This window comes from Scyliorhinus canicula, chromosome 1, assembly GCF_902713615.1.
Source record: "Scyliorhinus canicula chromosome 1, sScyCan1.1, whole genome shotgun sequence".
NCBI classification, from domain to species: Eukaryota; Metazoa; Chordata; class Chondrichthyes; order Carcharhiniformes; family Scyliorhinidae; genus Scyliorhinus; species Scyliorhinus canicula.
In genome coordinates, this window is record NC_052146.1 from 143,844,047 (window position 1) to 143,857,614 (window position 13,568).

The 13,568-nt window shown below is 46.6% G+C and overlaps 1 protein-coding gene across 1 annotated transcript in view; it reads right to left on the bottom strand.

Annotated features, from left to right (window-relative positions):
* csmd2 (CUB and Sushi multiple domains 2) overlaps positions 1-13,568 on the bottom strand; it is a 2,254,685-nt gene that overhangs the window by 1,235,460 nt on the left and 1,005,657 nt on the right. The gene's annotated exons all lie outside the window — the stretch shown is intronic.

Below are 13,568 nucleotides of genomic sequence, written 5' to 3' on the forward strand. Positions count from 1 at the left end.
AGTGACAGTGAAGGAACGGCAATGTATTTCCACGTTAGGATGGTGAGTGGCTTGGAGGGGAGATTCCAAGTGGTGGAGTTCCCATCTGCTGCCCTTGTCCTTCTAGATGGTAGTGGCCATGAGTTTAGAAGGTGCTGGTGTGTTCTTGTAGATGATACACAATCCTGCCACTGTACGTCAGTGGTGGAGGGGGTGAATGTATTGCAATAGGTTATAATCCCACACAGGAGAGCTCTTAGCACACAATCCCTTCTCCGTATTGTTAAAATCCTTCATAATCTGGGAGCATTTGCAAATTTTTGTTATTTAAAAATCAATTTCAAGTGAGATAAACCACATTTGGCACTGCACTGGAGTTGAATTTCACGCAGTACCAGGCTCCCTCAAACAGAGCCGACCTCCGATGTCATGGTGAAATCTGAATCTAAGGAGTTGTCTTTTTCCATCACAGATACCCCTTCAGAACTCCACTAATGAATTCACCACCATTTGCAAAGCATCTAATCATGTTGGGTTTGGATTCATTGATGCAAACACAAAACTGAACAAAAAAAAAACACTTGTCCAAAGCTGGTTTAATAAACTTTGGCATTAGCACGGGTTTAAATGGTTCAGTATCTGCTTGAGATATATTAAAACACGATTATTACAGCTGTATTGGAATTAGCTATTCCCTTTCCATTGTCATCCACAAAACCGTCTTTCCTAAAAGTGTCAGCCATTTCATTGACAGTTTACTAATTTGGAAAACAAACTTCCTGTTCTATTAACAGTACAAAAAGACACGAATACTGGGTTATTTCTGAAGAGCTCAAAGTTGATAGCTGATGAGGACAGCAAATGGATGATTAATTACAAGCCCATGTTAGCTGAAAGTTAAAAATTAAATTGTGATGTAAGGCAGGAAACGCAAAGATTGCGAACAACCCAATAATCATAAGCAATAACACAAACACACTCCCAGTGTTTCATTACAAAGTTTTTAAACAAAGTTTCTTGTTTCTTTTTAAAAAGCATAAGACAGTCACTTGTAAAATAAAAGAGTTACTCAACCATTTTATGGAATTGCAGCTCTAAATCCTGCGTAACTGCATACAGTGCCCCAAACATACTAAGTCACATTCATTCATTCTGAAAAGATTTCACAACGCTTTATTATGTCATAAATCTCTGACCAATTTTAGTTCCCATTGCTCACAATGTCACTGCTCTGTGTGTCCCCTTGTTGAAGAGAAGAAGGTCAGAGTGGTGACTAGGAATTGGAAAGGACTTAAAGCCTGCCAATTGTTTTTTGTCCACACAACCATTATTCAATTGAGAGCAAAACAAAACATGCAAACTTCAAATAGAACTGATCGTATCCATCTCATAACCGCTGCAGTGTACTTACTAACCAAACAATTATTTCATGTACAACTTTCATAGTATTTTCTGGATAAGGTCAAAAGTAAACCACTGCTGTTCACTGCCTCTGGATTCAGAATTGATTCCGGTAACAATCGCAGTTTATGAGAAGTAATTTTCAACCATACCTACCTGGTTGGTAAGATTACCTGGCCATTGTCGATCGCACTGTTTTATTTTGCCTTTGTCACATTTTGGGTTCCTTGATTTGCAGGTATATATTTTTTTAAACTGGGCTAATTCTGTGCACAGGGATGTGAAGGCCAGGTATTGACAATCTTTTGAGAGTGATTTCAGGGATGAGTGACTTAAGTTGTGTGCCGGTTGTGAAAGTGGAAGTGATCATGAGATCCATGAGTCAGGAACAAACATGTTGTCATCTGGGCTTCACCATAGAAAGAGAAACACAACTGAAGACGTTTCACAGTTGCATCATGATTATTAGTATGTCTCTTTAGTTAGCCAGTTGTGCTGACCTTGAACTCCACCCACCCGGAAGGCCCTCCTCTCACTTTGAGCTATCACAGTTTTACGTTGACTGCATTACATTATTCAGAATCGACAAATGGTCTCTTTGAGACTTGTATCACAACCTTCTACCCTCTCCATCACCTATCAACATCCCCCTATCGCCCTTGACGCAATCAATATTAGCATTCCTCTCTCAGCTGTCACTCCAATTCCTCCCATTCCCGTTGCACCTATTTTCATCCATCTCCACATGATTTTCCTCGACTTTGAGCCTACACCGGTTATCATCCCCATGCCTGCCCCTGACTCTTACTGTTATCCTATTGCGTCCTCATCTCTGATGCCCCCATGAAACCTCACCGGCCCAACTATAACCTTAACTGGACCTGCCATCCTCCTGCATTCTATGCCCTCTCCCCTCTCACTGTGATTGGTCCCTCCACTGTCCAATAGCATGAGTTCAACGCCAAGGACCTCACCAATGACAGCACCAAGCCCCCGTCTAGGAGAATCTCTCTCCCACCATTCCTGCCTGAAAATGTACTCCCTACCTAACTACAGGACCCCCACATCAAACAGGAAAGGCTGTTCCTCCAACTCACGTTACTACCTCCCTCCCTACCCGGACAGCCCCTTCCCAGAAGAGCCTCCCACCCTTCGCCTGCTTCCCATATGCAGCCTCTGCTCTCCCCTTCCATCCTACACCAGCTTCCCATACGCAGCTTGTCCTTCCAGTCAGGTTGTACGTGATCCCCAAGAAGTGAAGGTCCATATCACTGATATACAGTTGGAAAAGTAACCATTCTAATTCCTCATTGACAGGGAAACCAAATTTGGAGGAGGAACTTAATTTTGGTGAGGTGGCCTGTTAATGAGCCTGCATGTCATGCTAAAGTTTGCAAAAAGGTCTTCCCGACCTTGTTAATCGGGAAGTTCAACCTATCTTAACAAGGCTTTAAAGGCCCGGAAACAGAATTCCTAAAGTTCCTCCCAAAGTCGGGAAACTGTCTCACACCAAGTTAATTATCCCCACCCGCCAAGCCTTCTACTGCTGGCAAGACTGAAAGATCCTGCCAAGTTAAACCACTCCCATTGGTGGGAGCATCAAGAACCAAAGCACAAGTTCCAGGTGGTTAGGAAAAGACCCAATGGTAAGATGAGGAAATTCTTTGATCACAAAGAGAGTGGTTAGGCTTTGGAAAACACTGCCTGACAGGATGGTGGAGGCGGATTCAATTGTGGCTTTCAAAAAGGAATTGAATAAACATCCAAAATGGGGAGGGAGTGGAGAAAGAAAATGCAGGGTTATGGAGAAAGGAACCAGTAAAATTTCACTTGCAGAGTGCCAACATAGGCTCAACAGTGCAAATGGCCTCCTACTGTGTTATAAACATTCTGCTCTTCCAACTGTATTCTTGTTACATCTGAATGATGAGCAGCTTTTAGTATCCTTCAAATATTCCTTGCCACAAAACCGGTATTCAATTCAGCCATGATTATCATAGGCTTTCGTTTGCTTGATTTTATTTTTCACCACATATTCTCATCCGGATGCCCTATGAGATCACCTGTGTATGCGGTTTCAACATCACTATTGATTTGGCTTTGTTAGGCTAAGGTTCTGGCTCAGAGTGACAAGTAAATGCATGTATGGCCTATTTATGTTGCACGTTACTAGGGTAGCTGGGGCATTTGAATCTCCCCTCTTGACAAAAAACAAAAGCAGCAAAAAGTAAATAGCAGACCAAAATGCAAAGGTTATTCTGTCATTCAAGTAAGAAGGCGAGCTCTGTAAAAATCGTCAAATTCAATTCAATTCAATGCAAAAATAACCGGGTTTAGATATGGTGCATAAGCAGAAACCTATGAGCATGAATAAGGCATGTTGCAGAATTATTAAAAAAGGAAAGCTGTCTTTTAGTTTAATATTAGTTTAAAGCTCACATACAGTGCTGGTTTGTTTAAATGGTGACGAGTTTGTTTACGGTATCCCTGCACCCAAGATATCAGGGAATTTAATTTGAAAGAGATAATTTATTGGTGTCATTTGATTGACTCAGAAAATGCCAATATTCTCTGACCCTGTTTTTTTGTAAGTGTGATCAATGAAATAAAATCTCTTCAATGGAAGAACAACATGTAATTAAAATAATCTGCTCCCTGAAATTCACCAAATCTCGTGCTAAAGAACCACACTCTTCAGAAGTGTTATATTAAGCTCACCCCAGAGGTCTAACACATTAAAGTTGAAATATTCATTTAGAAAAGAGTGTGGCAAATCATCGCAATGTCCTTTCGATATCTTCTACGAAAATAATGAAGCATGCCCAGAGCAGTTTGTTGAGTATAAAAATGTCAAAAGAGCAGAAGGCCAGTACAACTCCAGTCCATTAATTGGTGCATAAATGCTGCACTTAGAAATTCTAACTACTCAACCACTACATAATCTCAACTGATTTAATATACCTCTTGCAAAACAAGTTGCTTCATACACATCTTGACTGACTGTGGAAAAAGAAATAGCTAGTCAAATTCGATCATCCATAGTAGGCGGACGTTTTCTGAACAATGTCACAACTGTCTGAGACATTCTTCTAAATGAAAGGACATTATGGTAATTCTCTTCTCTTGGCCAGATTTCTGGTTAATAATCTGTTCCATTCCATACAGGTTATGCAAGTGGTGCTTTTATATAATTACTAGGCTGTGACAAACTCCACTTTGAGAATCTTTCTTCCCTTCAACTTCAGAGATGTTTTTCGTTATATTATTTAAGGGAAAGGCAGTTCCATTGGTGTTTATTTAGATTGCTGTACTGTTGGACTACTCATTGCAGTTTGGAAAGAAAAGGATGGACAGGCTGTGGTTTTTTTTTGTCGAGAAAAGATTAAAAGCTGAGGAATGACCTAATCGAGTTCTTCAAAATTATGGAAGGGTTTGGATGGCTCCATGTGGAGCTGATGTTTGTACTTGTGGTGGAGAGTAACACTAGGTGTCATAATATGAGATAGGCATGGATAAACCCATGAGGTAGTTCAGGAGGAATTTCTTCAGCCCAAGTGTGATTTATTGAGGCAAATAGCATAGATGCATTATAGTGAATCATGACCGAGGTACAAAACAGTCAGAATAGTCGATTTGGGTAAAGTAACGCTCAAACTCAACAGGGCTCTCTCTGGTCAGTACACAACTTGAAAACTGTGCCTTTTTCTGTTTGGCAAGACATCTGGGTCTCAGCTCTGACACACAGTAAACTGAGTTTGAGTATAAAGGTCCAATACTAGACCTGGTCATATGTTTTTTTTTAAATGTTTTTTTATTGAGTTTTCATATTTTATATATGACAAATTACAAGTTATTAGAGAGAGAGAGAAAAAAAAAAAAAGAAAAAAAAAAAGGAAAACACAAAAATTTAACATGAATATTTACAGGTAAGCATCTTCATAACAATAATTGTGGCCGCCCCCTTTAGCCAGCATACATATTTTACATTCCCCAATATGGCCGAGGCACATGTTTATAGGCATTTATTTATAGTATGGTTTTGGGCCTTGGCTTGCCATCAAACCCCCATACCGAGCCCGTAGCCCCCCCCCCCTCCCTCCCCCCGGCTACCTTCCCCCGATTCCCGTCCATTTTCCCCTGGTTCTTGGCCACCCGACTATTCTTCCTCCTGTATGTTGGCCACAAACAGGTCCCGGAACAGTTGCATGAATGGCTCCCACGTTCTGTGGAAGCCGTCGTCCGACCCTCGGATGGCGAATTTGATTTTCTCCATTTGGAGAGATTCCGAGAGGTCGGACAGCCAGTCTGCAGCTCTGGGTGGTGCTGCTGACCGCCAGCCAAACAGGATTCTACGGCGGGCTATCAGGGAGGCAAAGGCAAGGGCGTCCGCCCTCCTCCCCAGGAATAGATCTGGCTGGTCTGAAACCCCGAAGACCGCCACTATCGGGCATGGCTCCACCCTCACCCCCACCACTTTGGACATAGCCTCGAAGAAGGCTGTCCAGTACTCCACAAGTCTGGGGCAAGACCAGAACATGTGGGCGTGGTTGGCCGGGCCTCTCTGGCACCGCTCACATTTGTCCTCCACCTCCGGGAAGAACCTACTCATACGGTTTCTCGTTAAGTGGGCTCTATGTACCACTTTTAGTTGCGTCAGGCTGAGCCTTGCGCACGTGGAGGTGGAGTTGACCCTATGCAGTGCTTCGCTCCAGAGTCCCCACCCTATCTCCATCCCCAGGTCGTCCTCCCATTTCCTTCTTGTTGCGTCCAGTACGGTGTCGTCCCTATCTACCAGTCGGTCATACATGTCACTACAGTTCCCTTTCTGTAGGATACTTGCGTCCAGTAGGTCTTCCAGTAGTGTCTGTCGTGGCGGTTGTGGGTATGTCCTTGTCTCCTTTCGTAGGAAGTTTTTGAGCTGCAGGTACCGTAGCTCGTTCCCCCCAGCTAGCTGAAATTTCTCTGTCAGTTCGTCCAGTGTTGCGATCCTGTCGTCCGTGTATAGGTCCTTGACTGTCAGTGTCCCCCCGTCCTGCCTCCACCTTTTGAAGGTGGCGTCAGTCAGTGCTGGTGTGAACCTATGGTTGTTGCAGATGGGAGCCTTGTCCGACATTTTGTACAGGCCAAATTGCTGCCACAGTTGGTTCCAGGATTGGAGGGTGGCCGTCACCACTGGGCTGGTGGAGTGTTTTTTGGGTGGGGATGGGAGTGCTGCCGTGGCGAGGGCCCGGAGGGAGGTTCCCATGCAGGAGGCCTCCTCCGCACGCACCCACTCGGCTTCTGGCTCCTGGATCCATCCCCTTACTCGCTCGGCTGTTGCCGCCCAGTGGTAGAATTGTAGATTCGGGAGGGCTAGCCCCCCCCTGGATTTTGTTTTTTGTATGACCTTCTTTGGGATCCTAGCATTTTTACCCCCCCATACGAACGCCATGATATGTTTGTCCAGCGCTTTGAAAAAGGCCTTGGGGATGTAGATCGGAATGGATCTAAACAGGAAAAGGAACCTGGGCAGTACGTTCATTTTGATCGTCTGGACTCTCCCCGCGAGGGAGAGCGGGAGTGTGTTCCATCTTTGCAGGTCCTTTTTAACTTCCTCCGTCAGGCTGGTGAGGTTCCATTTGTGGATCCCTTTCCAGTCATGGGCTATTTGGATCCCCAGGTAGCGGAATTTATTTCAGGCTTGTTTGAACGGCAGGCCCTTTAGTGCTGCCCCCCCCCTTGCGGGTGTACTGGGAAGATCTCACTTTTGCTCATATTGAGTTTGTAGCCCGAGAAGGCTCCAAACTCTTTCAGGAGCTGGTCATATGTTTAATAGACATACCCACACTAACACCAGAATGTCCACTGCTGTTCTGTGACAGGACATGTTGAACCACCAGAAAATGATGTAAACAGACAGCAACAGCTATTTTTTCCCCAAGAACGGTGTCACTCTTCCACCAAAGGTACAGTGCGAGAGCAAGAGGATAACCTCCATCCACCTCCCAGCACATTCCTGGGCCGGGATTCTCCCCTACCCGGCGGGGCGGGGGGTCCCAACCACTCCGGTGTCGGGCCTCCCCAAAGGTGCAATCGCCCCGCGCCCCCCCCCCCCCCCCCCCAAGGACCCCGGGGGCCCACTCGTGCCGCCAATCCCGCTGGCACCAGAGGTGCTCCAATTCCCGCCGGCGGGAGAGGCCTGTCAGCGGCAGGACTTTGGCCCATCGTGGGCCGGAGAATCGGCTCATGGGGTACGCCGATCGACGGGGCGTGATTCCCGCTCCCGCCAATTCCCGGGTGGCGGAGAATTCCGGCCACGGCGGGAGCGGGATTTACGCCGGCCCCGGGCAATTCCACGACCCTGCGGGGGGTCGGAGAATTCCGCCCCTGAACACTATACATTTGGACTTCAATGCTCAATGCAGCAAAGCTAACTATTCTGCTTTCATACCACTGCATTATGCACATTTAACATTTAATTTCCCCTTTCCTTTTTCCGGTGACTGATTAACTATAAAATTTGCTGTATTTTTCTAATTAATTAACTTTGATATGCAATGCAGAATAGCTCATCAGATACACAAGTCAAAGCAGATTCGAACTTCTTGAAGGTCAAGAGTAATTTTCCAGAATATGTCTATTTGATAAAAGTGGATTACATGGATCAAAAAGTGCAACTGAATTCCATCTGACTAATCAAAACTAACAATAAATTTTGAAAATATGCTGACTTAAAAAGAAATACTGCACTGATAACTGAAAATCAAATGTTCTCACAAAGATATTTGGATCCTGCTGTGCATTTTACGGTGTGATACAAATGTGATTACTAAAGGGCAAGAACAGTTTCCACTTGCTACACTAGAATTTTGAATAAAAAAATTGTCACATGTTTTGTCTAATTTGCCTCTTCCTGTGTCATTCCACGAAGAAGAGGCTGACTCTCAGCTCTTTAGTAATGTCACAATTCTGGCTCCTCCCCAACCAGAAAATTTTAACATATTTTACATTCAACAGGCAATCATTTGTGGTCATCTCTACTCAAAGGTCATAATTTCACCATTATTTGACACCCCAAGTAATCAGATAGCAATCAACTGACATCTCAAGGATTGCAGCTGGTCAAGAAGGCAACTCCCCACCACATTTTGAAGAGTAATTAGGGATGGGCAATAGAAATGATGGCCTTACCAGTGAGGTGCACATCCGGTAAATGAATTTAAAAAAAAATAGTCATCTCTTCATATCATGCAGGGCTCAAACAACATGATTTGGGGGGACAGTGGCCACAACCTGCAGAGCATCTTCTGGCATTGAGCTATCATCATGGTGCTGCATCCCCTGTATAAGTCACTGCAGCTGGATGGGTGGAAGTAAGACTGTGGTTGGGGGAGAGAGAATGAAGCCAAGGATGGGGAAAATCACAAGACCGAAGCCAGGCAGAGAGCGTGGGAGTATGCCCGGGGAGAGAGAGCACAGTCGAGGCCAAGAGTGAGGTCAGGAGATGTGGGATTGGGGACCTGGTGTGTGAGCCGAGCCAGGGGGGTTGGGGAGGTAGAATGAGTGGACGCTCTTCCACATCTGGGCGTGGTGGAATCCAAGTTGGTCGGAATATGGAGAAGGAGGAAGGATGAGTATGTGAGTGGGAGCTGAGTGGGGAGGGAGATCAGGAGTGAGTGTATGGGGCTGAGTGCAAATGAGAGGGAGGATTAAAGTGAGTGGGGCTGAGTAGGCAGAGAGGCCATGTGTGACTGAGTGGAGATGGGAGGGAGGGCACAGGTGAACAGGGAGGCCAATTGATTGCTTTTGATACCTCATTTTAAAATTCACCTTTACATGTGCAGAGATAATAAGAGATTAAATAGAACTTTGAGCTGCTGACGATGGATTGAATTCTAGGTCGGGAACCTGACAGAGACTGCGGCTGGATATCAGCTGCAATCTTCTCGAAGGAGGACAATGACGATGTTGACCTTGGGAACCCAGTCCAAACCGGGATGGGGGCCAATTTCCGGGATGGGGGCCAATTTCCAGCATTGTGAGGTTCATTCAACATGGCTGTGGGTCAGGCCTTGAGCCTCCTTCACAGCATGGGGGCTGCTGAAGCAATAGCAGAACAAGCAGCAGCAACTGTGCCATGGAGATGTTTCAGCAGAAGGAGAGATGCTGCCAATGCAGCAGGCACACATTATCAGAGACATCATGAAGCATTTGAAAAGGTGTGGTCTTCTGTGGAGGAGACCTGAGCATTGTAATTTACTGCTGGCAAATTAATTCAAGGCGTCCACAGTTGTGTACCTCGGACCTCCATCTCTGCTGCATTCTTGGGTTCCTTGTGCACTGAGAAAGCCTGTGAGCCATTGGTAAGGTTCCAGTCCATTGACAGAGTTGGAATTATTGCCATATTGAGCAGCCAAATCGGCTTTCCGCTGGCAGTGAATACATAGTTGTTGGCATTGGGAGGCTTCTGATGGGAAAAGCACAAATGTCATGGAGCCAGCCCAAAATTTCCACTCCATCTCCTCCAAAGCCAGCTCCGTAAAGTTGGAATAATACACCCCGATTTTTTTTTTCGGGGGGCAAAAAATCGATAATTATACTGAACTACAGCTTACTAGCTGTGGATAATATTCATTGTATTGAAGAAAACCTAAACTATTATAAAGCCTGTCTTCTCTTTTCCACAGCATATTGAATGTTTTAATGCCAGACATGCAGTCTATGCTGCAGTGGTTTATGATCAGTGATACATTATCTGCATATCACTATTAATGTTTGCAATAAAGGTTCCATCTGGTGTCTTCCCTGGACCCATAATGGCTGTTGTAATGATGCCAAATTTGCCAAGTCCTGAGCATAAAACACCTACAGATATCGCTTAGGATCAGAACTGCTGCAATAATAAATAATAACAAACTCAAAAAGGTTGAAACTACTACAAAAGTCTCAAAATGCAATATGCAACACAAATACATTTAATATTGTACACAAAGCCAGCAATGTCTGGGAAATTCATTGATGAGTTAGCCAACCGTGTTAAAAAGCATAATTAAGACAGTAATGTGGAAGTAAAAGAACAAAAAAAAACAGACTAATTCCCCTCAGCACAGACTAATTCCTCTTAGCATTGCTAATATGTAGTCTGGGGCCTGGAGTGCAGATTCTGATGTTTGCCATGGTGCTTATATTTCAGTGTTCATCCACCTTAACAGGAAATCTAATGAGAAATGCATCACACGATTGGCATAACACAGAAATATTACAGACTTTACTCATACTGAAAGATACAGTACTCACAGATGCAACAGTCATGATATTGCTCAGCTACCATAATGCTTAGATTTCCCATGTTACAATTATAATATTATCACTAAATCATTTATTAAATTTAAAAGGATTCATTTTGTGTTTCTGGTCCGTTATTGTTTTTCAGAATTAGGTTAATTAATAACGGTTTTCAGAGTACACTTTAAGCCAAGCGAGGTAGACAAGTGGCAACCATGAAACGCTTGCAGAAAGAAAAAAATACTTCAGCAATGTGATTGGTTACTTTTTTAGCAGCTGCTGTTTCCCCATTGGCAGTTTTGAAACAAAAGAAGACAATGCGATTGGTTGGTTTCGATAGAGTCAAGTGGTTCCTTGTCTCTCGGTTCGTTGGTGGTAACTTTTCCAGTCTCTCTTCATTTGAGCGGATATGCATAATTAACTCGAAATAGTTGCTAATTGAGCCAATCAGACAAGTGTGAATGGAAGTGTAACGCAAAGTTCCCATGCAAGTCCTGTAATTGTGATGCACATCTTTGCATGTATTACTGATATACATGTGATGCATGACTTTTAATTCCATAGATTAAAACACTCAACAATGTTGTGTTAGGAAACAGATAGTTTGTGTGGTGTGTGTCAGAAATCAGGGGCGGAATTTTCTGACTCCCCGCAGGGTCGGGGAATCACCCGGGCCTTCGTAAATCCCGCCCCCGTCGTGGCCAGAATTCACCGCCACCCGGGAATCGGCGAGGGCGGGAATCACGCCCCACCGGTCGGCGGGCCCCGCGTGCCAGTCGGCAGACCCCCCGCGGCCATTCTCCGGCCCGCGATGAGCCGAAGTCCTGCCGCTGTCAGGCCTCTCCCGCCGACGTAGTTTAAACCACCTATGTGCCGGCGGGAGCAGATGTCACGAACGGACCCGGGGGGTGCACCCACAGTGGCCTGGCCTGCGATTGGGGCCCACCGATCGGCGGGCGGGCCTGTGCCGTGGGGGCACACTTTTTCTTACGCCGCCACCACGGCCTCCACCATGGCCGAGGCGGAAAAGACCCCCTCCACCGCGCATGCGCCGGTGGTGACGTCAGCGGCCGCATGCCAACCTGCGAAGGCCTTTCGGCCAGCCCCGCGCCAATCGGCGTGGCGCCAAAGGCCGTTGGCGGCAGTCGGCGGAGCGGGAGCCACTCTGGCACGGGCCTAGCCCCTAAAGGTGCGGAGAATTCCGCCAGGAGGGCAGCACAGTAGCATGGTGGTTAGCATAAATGCTTCACAGCTCCAGAGTCCCAGGTTCGATTCCCGGCTGGGTCACTGCCTGTGCGGAGTCTGCACGTCCTCCCCATCTGTGCGTGGGTTTCCTCCGGGTGCTCCGGTTTCCTCCCACAGTCCAAAGATGTGCGGGTTAGGTGGATTGGCCATGCTAAATTGCCCGTAGTGTCCTAAAAAGTAAGGTTAAGGGGGGGGTTGTTGGGTTACGGGTATAGGGTGGATACGTGGGTTTGAGTAGGGTGATCATGGCTCGGCACAACATCGAGGGCCGAAGGGCCTGTTCTGTGCTGTACTGTTCTGTGTGTTCTGTAGGGGAGAACTTTGCCCAAGGTATCAGTTTAACTTTATGTTTCTGTATTTGCATGGCAAGAAAGGTTCAATAAATTCAGTTTAGTTTCATGTTTTTAAAAAAGTTGTCTGCAAGTCTGTAGGTTTAGTTTCATTTGAAACTGAAATGAAGCTGTTGCTTAGCAACCAGGTGCCCACATCGAAAAGCAGAATCAATATTGTTTCAGTTCGGAACCAGGGCATCCAGTGGCAAGAAGCATTCCACAGAAACTGTTGGAACAAACAGGATAATGCACAGGAAAGCCAGTCCCAAGTTAGAGGACACAAAGTTCCAGAAATTATGAAATGGCACATAGGAAAGTTCCAGGAAGAGTGTGAAGTCAAGTAAGAAGTAGAGAGAGAGAACATTCCTACATCAGATCTTATTTGAAGGAAGGTCACGAAGCAAGTGAAGATTCTTCGGCCTCGGACACTACCCTAAAGAACTCCTGCAGTGATATCCCGGGACTGAGATGATTGACATCCAACCACCACGAATATCTTTGTTTCTACTAGGCATGACTCCAACCAGCAGAGAGTTTTCCCCCTGATTCCCATTGACTCGTGTTTTGCTAGTGCTCCTTGATGCCATACTCGATCAAATGTTGCCTTAATGTCAAGGGCTGTCACTCTCGCTGCATCTCTGGAGTTCAAGGGTGGGATTCTCCCACCTGGGCCCGGGCCGGAGAATCCCCGCAACCGGGCCACGTGCCCCGAAGCCGGCACGTGATTGTCCGCAGTGCGGAGAATTGGCGCTGGCGAGTTTGGCGCGGTGCCAGTCGCGGGCCGCTGTATGCGGCTGGGCTGCCGATTCTCGGTCCCGGATGGGAGAGCGGCCGCTCTAAAAAGGTAGAGTCCCGCCGGCGCCATCCACACCTGGAGGGAATTCTGCGCGCAGGGTCGGGGGGCAGCCTGTGAGGCGGGGAGGGGGGATCCGACCCCGGGGGAGGGCCTCCGATGGGGCCTAGCCCGCGATCGGGGCTCACCGATCGACCAGCCGGCCTTCGCTCCCCAGGCCTATTTTATTCCGCGCCGGCCCCTTAACTCCAGTGCCATGTTTCGTTGGGGCCGACGCGTTGAGGGAGGCCACTGCGCATGCGCGGGTTGGCGCCGGCGCCACTGCACATGCACAGATCCTGCGGCGCACAGTTCGCGGCGGGATGGGAGGCTGGAGCGGCGTGTAGGGGCCAGAATCGGTACTCCCAGCGGCCCGTTCACACAGTCGTGCAACGCGACGGCGTTTCCGATGGCGTGGACACTCTGCCGCCGAATGGTCATGTTTAACCAAAGCTGTAATGAGGTCAGGAGATGAGTGACCCTGGCGGAACCAAAACTGAGCATCAATGAGTGAC